Genomic DNA, 13173 nt, shown 5'->3' with positions numbered 1-13173 from the left:
TATATCTGCCCTCTTTATCTCCCATTTCGAATACTTTTTCAAAATTTAGCTTGCTTGAGATAAGAATATCTCAAGCAAGATATTCCTCTCCTATGTCCTGATTTATATGAGGAGAAAAACAGATTAGTGAAGCCCATTCTCTTTAGTTTTTTTTATGCTCATTATCACTTAAATGAGTTTCCTGTAAATATACTACATGGGCTTGTTCTTTTTTTCATTTTGGATAAAATTCTCTTACGTTTGATTGGATTTAATAGCCCATTGACATTAAAAGAAATGAATTTTACCTTGTCCTTAGCCATCTGTATTTATCTGTCAATGTATCATTGAAATTAGAACAAAACTTAATCGATCTACTCCCTGAACAAATAAGAACCACGAAACATAAATAACAACAAAAATGGCAACGAATATGTGATTCCAAGGCTGAGGTCTGTAGTAGATGACCCTGCGTTGAGCTAGAGGAAATGTCTAGCTGTGGGGGATAACCCCTCCTACTTGTGAGTTGAGGGCCCCCATTGCAGTATTCATAAAAGTCAGTGAACAAATCCATTACACAGAAAAGATTTCCCTGTGTACTCCTCCTATATATATATATATATATATATATATACACACACACATTACATACATACACATATGTGCACACATATATATATATTCTCATTTTGGTGGGGGGGAAAGGAGTAAGTGAGCGAATAAAGAATAACAACTAAGTAATATAAAATCCACATTATAATAAGTATTTCTCGAGATAGATATATCACCGTGTACTTTTGCTTCTGTTTAGCTTCTCAGCATTTTTAAAGTTAGCCAAACCTTATGGCTCTTTTGAAGGGGGTGAGGATTGTCTTTGGGAAACTCCCGGTCTCTTCTTGATATATTTCTTTCGGCCTCCTCCCATCTCCTGCCTTCTCGATTCTCACACTATTTCCCAGGTGGAGCGGGACAATTCCTCTGCCAGGCTTTCCCTCGGTTTGGTCACGCTGACGGGCAACCCTCTGGCCTTCATGTCTGTAGTCACCTCTTCCACCATCTGGTACAACCACGTCCCGTTGTCATAAAACACTCGAAGTTTAGCAGAGTACGGAGTTTGAAATCTAATCTTATTTTGCTTTAGTACTCGCTTTACTTCAGAGTATTCTTTGCATTTCAGGAGGACCGCGGGGGGGGGGGGGGAGTAATCTTGGTCGAAATATATTACTTTATCATCTAAAAACACTCTCTTCTTACCCCAGGCTCTTCATAGAATCCCTGCCTTGATGCTGTACCGAAGGAATTTAATTATTATTGAGCGTGGCTTTCTATCCTGGTTGGGTTTCGGGACGACCGCGCGGTAGGCTCTTTCAACTTCCAGCTCCATAGCCGAGGGAAGCTCCAGCGCATCCCTCAGTAACATTCCGACAAACTCCGTCATAGACAAGCCCTCCGCTCCTTCGGGAATGTTGTAGATTCTGATATTTTTCCGCCGTGATCTTCCCTCCAGGTCAAGCAGTTTACCTTCTTGGTGATTTAATATTTTTATTGTCTTACTCAGTATCCATTCCACGTTTTGAACGCAATCTTCTACCTTCTCAATTCGAGTCTCTGCCACCGCTATTTTTTGATTGATGCTGGTGAGCTCTAACTTAATATCATGTAGCTGCTGCTTTATATCTTTCTGGACCTCCATTATTACTTTCAGGATTTCGAAGATATTCGCCGCTTCGCCTGAACGAGGCCCAGCGTCCGCCTCGCTAGCATGCGGTCGGGTAGGAGAGCCGCTCGCTGCACTCCTCTCGGATGCAGGCTCCGCAGTGTCGCTTTTTTATTTCCATTCCTTTTCCCCATCCTTGCCCCTCTTTTCAGTTCAAATATTTTTCAAAAAATATTATATTTGATGGGTTAACGGGGCTTAATACGCATTTTTCCGGAGGAGCTAGTGACTTAAACTGCCATTCTCGACGATGACGTCACCGGAAACCAACCAGATAAGGTTAATCTTAACATTAAAACTAGCTTTTGATCAATTATTAATAAAATTACATGATCGAAACTTAAATTTCAAATTATTAATATACTATTAGCTATGGAGAAATATTCCTCAATCTTTAGGCCTTTCCTAAGCTACTTAAGTTATTCTGTGTCATTGCGTTGGATTTTGTAGACCACATTGGTCTTGTCCAATCGTTTGGTTTATTCTTTTGGTTTGCAGAGTACTCTCCTCGGTGTTGCTGTCGACCTATGTACAACCGAGATTCTATGTTCTTAGAGCAGTTGGGCCGTCATTTCTGAGATATTTTGAATGTACGGAAAGACAACCCGTTTGTCACTTCTTGCTTGGTGCGTTGTCGACCTCAGCAGCATCTTCGTATGAAGTTACGTGGATATCCACTTTGTGCAAAAACTTTGAAGGGCTCTTTCTGCTCTTTATCTATTAGTTCAGCCAAGCTACGGTGCGTCTCCGTTCTTTGGAACGAAGTTTTGATACAGCTCTTCTTGTGTGCGTTTGGGTGGTTAACATGAGAGTTTGGGGTCTGATCTGTATGCTTCTCCTTACGATAAACAGATGTTTCAAAAGTACCATCTGTGTTTCTACTAAGAAACACATTCAAGAATGCCAGTTTCCCCTCAGTTTCTGTTTCCATCGTGAAGTTAATATCATCAAACATACCACTGATCAGTTATTGGACAAGACAAATGTGGTCCACAAAATCCAATGTGGGAACTGCAGCGAATATTACGTCAGCCAAACTGGGAGAAAACTATCCACAAGGATTCATGAACATCAACTGACTGTAAAGCAGTGTGGCCAACTCTCCTTAATATCTACCCATGAAGTCTGAGAGGGGCACAAATTCGAATGGGCCTCAGTGAAAGTCATGGCACAAGCAAGCACGCGACATGCAAGGGAATTCCTAGAAGCGTGGTTTTCCGCAAACGATTCTGTCAACAGACATGTAGACCTCGATAAGTCAGCGCAGGCAAATTTCCAGACCAGGATGCACGGAGTTTGCCAACAACGAATCGGTGACGAGAGACTCCCCTCTCTACATCGCAAGTGAGTTTCTGCAATGACGACCAATCAGCTGATTGATAAGGGGCAAACTTTCAGAGGACACACCACAAATCAACAGTGCACTGATGATGTCTCCGCATTTGATGATGGAACATTCACAATTTTATTTTGTGTATTTGCCCATAAACATATATGGGCCTACCCTTTGAAACACAGACTAGTTTTTCGTTCTTTAGGTGAGCACAGTCATCACTGACAGGGGATTTGTCAGTTACAAGAACATAAGAAATAGGAGCAGGAGTAGGCTATCTGGCCTGTTGAACTTACTCCGCCATTCAATAAGATCATGGCTGATCTGGTCATGGACTCAGTTCCATTCTAGCAAACCACTACCTTAGAATGGTATCTTATGAAATAAATGTAGTTATTAATGGGTTAATCCTATGCCACTCAGTCAGCCTCTCCCATGCTGTTCCATGAAATGTAGTCCACTTACAGGTGTAAAAATGGACAGGTGGGCAGGAGCATTTAATTGGGCTAGCTTTTCTGCTGCACCAGGATTCTTCTGGCATGCTACGTATCTTTGAAATGTTGTTGTGCTTGTGCCCTGAACTTTGGATTCCACCAGCTCTGGGAGAACCTATCAGTTATCTTTTGCACACCACTCTGTCCAAGGGAATGGGCCAGATAATGGATCTACCAGTAGTTGGTGCTACTAGTCTACAACAAGTGCTATATCTCCATACTCTATCACTGTTTAACCTCCCATCATTCTCCAGCCAAAAGCACTTTTACTGGCTAGAGCTTTGAGCTTCCATTTCTCGAATATCTTGTACCGTCATACAGAGTTCAGCTTTGTTTCCATAATCCCAGTTGTCGACTTCACTGTGTATGTTCCCAATACTTTTATTTCTTTTACTCCTTTCCATGCTGCCCTTTTTGCAAGTTTCATCTGCAAATGCTTTCCCAGGACTTCCCATTGTAGTTGTTCTGGAATGGCTTTTACGTTTTAATACGGCAACTTCTGACGGCAGTTGTATGAAATCAAGGGGTTCCTGCAGCTATAAGAAATCCTCCATATCTCTGGAAGTTATCAAAATCATGAACAATGTCAAAAGTATATTGAGAATCAGTATAGAAATTAGCTGATCTTCCTTCTGCTAACTTATAGGCTTCATTCAAACCTTTCAATTCTGTCTGTTGTACTGAAGTACCATGTGCTTCCCGATTCCAGCACTTCAATTCCAGATAACACAGCCCATCAGTCAGTCTCTTAATCATTGAGGAGCCATCAGATCTGGGTTCAATAAAGGTGATACTTTGTAATAACTTGCATCTGCACAGTCATGGTCATCATCGTCTTCCATGTCTGACAGTTACAGTGCAGCTGATTTGCTGGACTTGCTCCTTGACTGATGATATTAGAAGCCTCAAGAACAGTAGGCTGCATGGACCACTGATCAGCTGCTACCTGAGAGGCCCTATCCATAGTCAGTAAAGTATTCTGAGGGTGGACGTTGTCCATTTAAAATTTGATCAAGCATGAAGCTAGAAACAGCCATGACTACTAGATAGGTTGTCAGTACTGCTTGTAAACACAAACCCCATCTTAATACTACGTTATCCAATCTAGCAGAGTAATAACCAATAGGTCTCCATGTTCTTGAGGTAAGACTGCCATCATGTTGTCATGCGTCTTACTGAAATACAGATTACTGTATCAGGGATTCCTAATGCTGGTGCAGTGCACAATGCCTCCTTTAAAGTTTGAAAAGCTTTCAGTTGGTATTCATTAAGAGTCACAGGATCATCTTAGTGCCTGCTGCCCTTTCGCAGATTGTTGGATGGTTGAGTAACTTCAGCTCTGTTGTAGTTGTACAAACCCAGAAATATCTACAGTCACTGAACTGTTGTAGGAGGTTTTGCTGACTTAGCCCCTTTTACACGATCCTCGGTGATTTCCTGCTTACCTTAGGAAGTTTTCTATCCCAGGTAAATTACTTCCTCTTGTTGCAATTGTGCTTTGTCTAGATATTTGCTTTTGAAGGATAAATAATTGAGCAAATAAAGTGGATCAGGTTCATGTTGTTCTGCAGCTTCGGATGCAATCAGGACATCATCCAGATATTGTGTGATAGTTAAATCAATAACTGGTAAGTCCCTTAAATGTTGTCTCAAAGTAATGTGATGGACTGTGAGACTGTTGTGGAGCCCTCGTGGTAGCCACATCGACTGGCATTGTTGACCAACAACTCTGAAAGCCAACACGACTGGCATGCAGGTGCCAGTGGTATGGACCAAAATCTATTGACCATATCAGTAACTGTAAACCACTAATGTGATGGCTTCAAGGCATTGAAAATAGTTGATGGATCTTCCACTAGAGGGGTTAGTGTGTTAATACATTGATTATCAATGGTTTCATCTTCAGTCCTGTTTATCTTCACTTCTTTTGTCTTTCTTTTCACAATATTTTTATTCAGAAGAAAAAACAAGATTTAAAGAGTGCAACACATAGATACATCTCAACATAAATTGTGTACATTCATATATTGTGATAAAATTGATCAAAATGTTATAGCATATCACATAAAGGTATACCACTCTGTAATCAAAAATTTAAAGATAGGTCATACATCATAAAAGAAATTTTTATATAAGAAAGTCAACCCCCTACCAACTACCAAAGAAAAAAGCTGATGGATGATAATGGATAATTAGGAAAAAAATCATATTCGCTTAAGAAGAGAAGATAGAAATATACATAAAAGTCTGTGCACTGTTAAACTTTATAAATTGGAAAAGTAATTTAGGAAAGGTCCCCAGATTTCATAAAAAGATTGTTTCGAATTTAAGACTGAGCAGTGGATCTTTTCTAAATTTAAATAAGACATAATATCACGTAGCCATTGAAGATGTATAGGAGGGGTAGACTCCTTCCATTTAAGCAAGATTGCTCTCCTTGTTAAAAGAGAGGTAAAAACTAAAACCTGTAGGTTAGGAGTATTTAAAGTTATATCTTCATTTGCAATAATACGAAACAAGGCAGTAAGGGGATTTGGGTCAAATTGGACCCTAAAAAATTTGTCTTGATTGGAGAAATCCGTAAAATAGCTGTCAATCTTATTGTTTCCTCACTGCCATGCTCCCCTGAGTCACAAGGGGGCACCATAGAGTCCATGTCATGCCCATCCTGTACTTCCCCAGATGGTGGCGCTTTATCAGGAAGCTGCCCAACATGGGCTGTAATTCCTCAGGCTTCAGATGCTGTTTCAGGGGAACTGTTTGATGTGGGCTGCAAGTTCTCAAAATTCAGGTGGTGTCGCTTTCTCAAGGAACTGTTTGATGTAGCAGGTGTTTCCCAGGGCAGTGCAAGCACCAGAAGTAGCATCACTGACAGTATCACTGGAAGACAATTGTTATACTACAAAGAAATTAACAGTCTAAAAATTAAATAGTTGAACCCAAAACCAATTCCATCAAGGTGTGATTAATTGTGTAAATGCATTAATTTGCAGCCAATTATAGGACATCACAATAATAAAGGAAGAACCACATAATGGAGATGAGAAAATCTGTAGATGTTGGAAATACAAGCAACACACACAAAATGCTGGAGGAACTTAGCGGGCCAGGCAGCATCTACAGAAAGAGTAAACTGTCAATGTTTCAGGCCGAGACCCTTCATCAGGACTGGAAAGGAAGATGAGAAATTAGAGCAAAAGGGTGGGGGAGGGGAGGTAGAAGTACAAGGTGGTAGGTGATAGGTGAAACCAGGAGAGGGGGAAGAGTGAAGTAAAGAGCTGGAAAGTTGATTGGTGAAAGAGATAGAGAGCTGGAGGAAGGGGAATCTGACAGTAGAGGGTAACAGACCATGGAAGAAATGGGGAGGAGCACCAGTGGGAGGTGATGGGCAGGTAAAAAGATGAGGTAAGAGAAGGAAATGGGGATAGGCAATGGTGGAAGTGGGTGGGGAATTGCCAAAAGTTTGAGAAATCAATATTCATACCATCAGGTTGGAGGCTACCCAGGCAGAATATAAGGTGTTGCTCCTCCAACCTGAGTGTGGCCTCATCACAGCAGTGGTAGAGGAGGCCATGGATTGACATGTCGGAATGGGAAGTAGAATTGAAATGGGTGGTCATCGGGAGAACCCACTTTTTCTGGCAGACAGAGCTCGGTAAAGCGGTCTCCCAATTTAAGTTGGGTCTCACTGAAAGCACCGGATGCAGTAGATGATCCCAAGAGACTCACAGGTGATGTCACCTCACCTGGAAGGACCGTTTGGGGCCCTGAATAGGAGTGAGGGAGGAAGTGTTAGGGGGAGGTGTGGCACTTGTTCCGCTTGCAAGGGTAAGTGCCAGGAGGGAGATCAGTGGTAAAGGATGAATGGACAAGGGAGCCATGCATGGAGCGATCCGTGCGGCGGTGGTGGGGGGGTTGGCGAGGGAAAGATATGCCTGGTGGTGGGATCCCATTGGAGATGGTGGAAGTTGCGGAGAATTGTGTGCTGGATGCGGAGGCTGCTGGGATGGTAGGTGAGGACAAAAGGAATCCTATTCCTGGTGAGGGGGGCAGGAGGATGGGGTGAGGGTAGACGTGCACGAAATGGAAGAGATGCCAATGAGGGCAGAGTTGATGCTGAGGGAAGCTAAGCCCCTCTCTTTGAAGAAAGTGGACATCTCATTAGTTCTGAACTACTGTATCTAGAATAAAGACCAGGGGAATTTTGCTCTAATCCTGGTCATTGAGTTGTTGCTGATCTGACTGCAGATATTGCTCCCTGCCAATTGCAAAGCCCCACTGAAAATCCAAGAAGCAAGAACATTGGATCCCTAGCCTTTCACAGTTGTAGGGACATGTTTGGGATGTGCACCTGTACTATTGCCATATATTTAAATAAATTTTCAGAAGCAACTCTATTTAGTCAATGTGTTTGTTGGACTCCCAGTAAAATAAAGAAAGAACACTCACAGAAAGTCTTTTAAGCCGCCTTTTCCTTTCTAATGTTCTTCCTCCTTTCTTCCTGAATTACTGTATTGAACATTGCAACTTTGGCAATTTTAAGATTCACAAACTATAGTTTCCATATTTAGCTGATCATAATGTGTCTTTTTTGTAATGCCATAAGATACAGGAGCAGAATTAGGCCATTTGGCCCATCGAGACTGCTCTGCCATTTCAAAATGGCTGATCCAGTATTCCTCTCAGCTCCAATCTCCTGCCTTCTCCCCGTATCCCTTCATGCCCTGACTAATCAAGAATCTATCAGCCTTTGCCTTAAACATACATAAAGACTTGCCCTCCACAGCTGCCTGTGGCAAAGAATTCCACAGATTCATCACTCTCTGGCTAAAGAAATTCCTCCTTATTTTGGTTCTGAAAGGACACCCCTCTATTCTGAGGCTGTGTCATTGGGTCTTAGACTCTCCCACCATGGGAAATGTCCTCTCCGCATCCGCTCTATCAAGGCTTCTCACCATTCATTAAGTTTCAATGAGGTCACCCCTCATTCTTCTGAATTCTAGTGAATACAGGCCTAGAGCCCTCACACACTCTTCATATGACAAACCATTCAATTTTGGAGTCATTTTCACAGCTCATCCAAAGGAGTGTCGACACACTCATGGTCATGTTGTGACGGCAGGGGCGTGGTAGTGGAATCCTCCAAATCCTGGTGGGCTGGTTTAAAGGCGATCTACCGAAAGACCTTCAGGTTTACCCCTCTTAGCTATGATAAAAGTCTTTTCGCTCCGTTACAAAGCACGGAAGGGCCATCATAAGGGGACCTAAGAGAATATTGGTGTGCACCATGGTGGATGAAAACAAACGAGGTAGAATATAGGTCACCAGGAACCCAAGAGTGCTGTACACCATGATGAGAGGTAGGAATAGGTGAAAAGGAATTGAATTTACTGAGGAGGGTGGAACGATGTTAAGAGGCTGACCAGGTGGTCGTGGCGTCAGGAGTAAAATTACCTGGCACTCATGATGGCTGTCCATATACCAACTCAGCAGTGGACAACTGCAGCTCCTCTTTTGGAGCTGTTCTGAGCTCCAGCCAGACCCATGGGAGACGATCATGCCAACACTCATCAGTCAGGGAGCCCTCAGAGCGGCCTTCAATGAGAGGTGAAGCCACTCGCATAGGCCATTGGACTGCGGGTGATACACCATGGTGTGCTGTAGCCTGATGCCAAGGATCTGGGCCATCGCAGCCCAGAGGTCTAATATGAATAGGGGACCGTGGTCAGAGGAAATATCAGATGCAATGCCAAACTGGGCAACCCAGGCGCTGATGAACACTTGAATCACGTCTGTGGCTATTGTCAATGCAAGAGGGATGACCTCTGGCCACCTGTTGATACGGTCCACCATGGTAAGGAAGTATGTGAAACCTTGAGGGGGAGGAAGAGGACCAATAAGGTCCACATTGACATTGTCAAATCGTTGCTCGGGGACCTCAATATGTGCTAATGGCGCCTGAACATGACAGTTAATTTTTGCCCGTTGGCACTCCTTACGGGTTGCGGTCTAATCACACATGTCCTTTCTAAGTCCAGGCCGCACAAACTTTAGTGCAGCCAGTTTCTGTGAGGCCTTCCAGCCTGAATGCAAGAGGCCCTGTATGGAATCAAAGACAATCCGGCTCCAGTTTGTAGGCAGCAAGGGGTGAGAGTGACTGGTTGAGACATCACACGAGAGAAACCTCAGCTTCCCCAAACTTAATGTCAGCCAACCACAGGCCCAGGGCTGCTGTTTGGTAAGCCAGGACCTCTGGGTCAGTAGCTTGGTCGGCTGCCTTGCTGGCATAGTCAACCCTCGATATGTACGGCCTCACTGTATATCAGTTAGGAACTCTGATACGTAGGCCAGGTCATTTGCTGCCATACAGACCAAGGGTCTGATATTTTAGCCATCGCATGCACAAGGGGTTTGTGGTCAAACAACATGGTGAAATGACGTTCCTCTTGAAGAAAATGAAAATGGCAGATAATCAGATAGAGACTGAGGAAGTCACGGTCAAACGTGCTGTACTTCCTTTCAGGGGGATGGAGCTGCCGGCTGAAGAAGGTGAGAGGCTGCCACACGCCTCCGACCAACTGCTCATGCACAGCACCCACAGCATCGTCCGAGGTGTCTGTAGTAATGGCTGTAGGTGCGTTAGGGAGCAGGTGTACCTGTAAGGTCACATTGGAAAGAGCTTGTTTGGTACCATCGTATGCCCTAGTCACGTCCGCTGATCAGCCAAACATTTGATTAGAGGTATTGTCTTTAAGTGCACTATATGGGTTGGGGGAGGGGGGGGGAATAAGTTCAGCAGCTTGCAGAATAAAGTAGTGATAGAAATTCACCATGCCCAAAAACTCCTGTAGTTTCTTTATTAGTCCAGGACAATGAAAAATCCACAACAGCAGCTACTTTTGATGGGAGGGGTTTCACACCTTCTGAGGAGAAGCAATGGCTGAGGAAGTCAGTGGCTGACAATCTAAACTGGCATTTAGCAGGCTTAGTAATCAAACTGTGTTGGTTTAAGCGCTCAAAGTGTGCAGAGATGGGATACGTGTTTGGATTTAGACGCCAAGTATGTCATCCAGGTAAACAAAAAGAAAATCTAATTCTTTTAATACAGAATCCATCAGCGTTGGAAAGTCCGTGCTACATGTTTCAGCCCAAGTGGCATGAGAGAAACTCAAAGAGAGCCACACAGGGTTATCACAGCAGTTCTGAGAAATGTCCTCTGAGCATACAGGCACCTGATGGTAGCCCCTAGCTAGATTGACTTGGAAAAAAGTTAACTTTCCAGCTAAACATGCCAACAAGTCTTGGATGTGTGGGATTGGGTAACGAACAGGTTGATGGCCTTGTTAAGGCATCGGTAATCACCACAAGGGAGGCAACCACCATCGGACTTGGGGACCATATGGAGGGGCGAAGTTCAGTGGCTATTTGACTGGCATACAATGCCAAGCCTTTGTGGTTGCCAGTCTATGCACGTGGGCTTGGACTGGCAGGCCAGTTGTGGGACTGTGGTGCTCGTCCCCATGTTTTGTGACTGTAGGGGAGAATGGAGAATGGTGAGGTTTGGGAATTCACCCAGCAGTTGAGTCAATTTTCTCGTTTATTTTATCAGCCACTTCCTGAAGATAACTGAATTTATGAAAAAAACTAGTTAATGTTTTCAACAAAGGAGGACTCTTCAGATATGTACAGTGATCAAAAGCAAGTTATGAATTCATAGCACATATTCAAATTGTTACTGTGAATCTGCTCTTAAAAATTTACAAAGTTACTTTTGTCAAATCGTGGAATTGTCTCTTTTAAAACTCTAGTTTGTGGTTAAGTAAACAGTATTAATAAATGTTCTATTTTACCACTTTTACTTTCAGCTTGTTTATTATTGAATTTAAGATTTGATTGCCAAGTTTTTGTAAGAAATGCTTCCGCCAAAAACTGAAATCAAAAATTTTGAAAAAAATCTGCTGCTTTTGTAATTCCACTCACAATCTCTTTTAAAGCAACCTCTGCAGGTAATCTGTACATCATTTCATAACATTAGACCATAAGGGACAGGTGCAAATTCAGACCATTCAGCCCATCGAGTCTGCTCCGCCATTCCATCATGGCTAATCCCAGATCCCACTCAACCCATTACACCTGCCTTCTCACCATATCCTTTGATGCCCTGACCGATCAGGAAACGGTCAACTTCCGTCTTAAATGTACACATAGACTTGGTCTCCACCGCCGTCTGTGAAAGAGCATTCCACAGAATCACTACTCTCTGGCTAAAAAAATTCATCCTTACCTCTGTTCTAAAGGGTCACCACTTAGTGTTGAGGCTGTGCCCTCTAGTTCTTGATATCCCCAATGCAGGAAAAATCCTTTCCAAAGCCACCCTATCTAGTCCTTTCAACGTTCGGTAAGTTTCAATTAGATCCCCCCCTGCATTCTTCTAAATTCTAGTGAGTACAGGCCCAAAGCTGCCAAATGCTCCTCATATGTTAACTCCTTCATTCCCAGAATCATCCTCGTGAACCTCCTCTGGACTCTCCAACAACAACACATCCTTTCTGAGATATAGAGCCCAGAGCTGTTGACAGTACTCTGTGTAGCTTGACTAGTGTCTTATGAAGCCTCCTAACTATTTTTAAGTCAGAAGTAGACACTATAAACAAGGGAGTGAAAATTTAGGATTGGTAGGTGGGAATATGTGGACAATACAAACAAATCAACCTTGATCTGATTAAATGGCAGTTCAGGCTTGAGCGACCAAGTTGCCTACTCCCAGCTGTTAATTTGTAAATTTGTTTGTCCCTTTTGTTTCATTTTAACTGATGGAGCAGTGATGCTGAGGAAGCATTTTATATGACACTTCAGTCAATTTAAGGCCAAAAAAAGACTTCACTTCAACCAGGGAAATTCTGGGGAGGCCATTCTCAAGCCAGGTGGATAATCCATTGACGATCGGGACATGGAGGCCCTGTAATTCATAACAACAGGAGTTTGTCATCATCATCCTTCTGTCTAGAAACCACTCCATGAAATGGGCAGAATATAGTATTCATGGTAAGACTCTTGGCAGTGTGGAGGATCAGAGGGATCTTGGGGTCCAAGTCGATAGGACACTCAAAGCTGCTGCATAGGTTGACTCTGTGGTTAAGAAGGCATATGGTGCATTAGCCTTCATCAATCGTGGGATTGAGTTTGGGAGCTGAGAGGTAATGTTGCAGCTATATAAGACCCTGGTCAGACCCCACTTGTACTGTGCTCAGTTCTGGTCACCTCACTACAGGAAAGACATGGAAACCATAGAAAGATTTACAAGGATGTTGCCTGGATTAGGGAGCATGCCTTATGAGAATAGGTTGAGTGAACTCTGCCTTTTCTCCTTGGAGCGATGGAGGATGAGAGGTGACCTGATAGAGGTGTACAAGATAATGAGAGGGATTGATCGTGTGGATAGTCAGAGGCTTTTTCCCAGGGCTGAAACTGCCAACACGAGAGGGCATAGTTTTAAGGTGCTTGGAAGTGGGTACAGAGATGTCAGGGTTAAGTTTTTTTACGCAGAGAGTGGTGAATGTCTGGAATGGGCTGCTGGCAACATTCTGCCTACCTTGGCTGCCTACTCTATCCATGCTTCCCATAATCTTGTAAGCTTCTATCAGTTTCCC

This window comes from Hemitrygon akajei, chromosome 5, assembly GCF_048418815.1.
Source record: "Hemitrygon akajei chromosome 5, sHemAka1.3, whole genome shotgun sequence".
NCBI lineage: Eukaryota > Metazoa > Chordata > Chondrichthyes > Myliobatiformes > Dasyatidae > Hemitrygon > Hemitrygon akajei.
The sequence above is the reverse complement of the archived record's forward strand: the minus strand, read 5'-3'. Positions refer to the sequence as shown.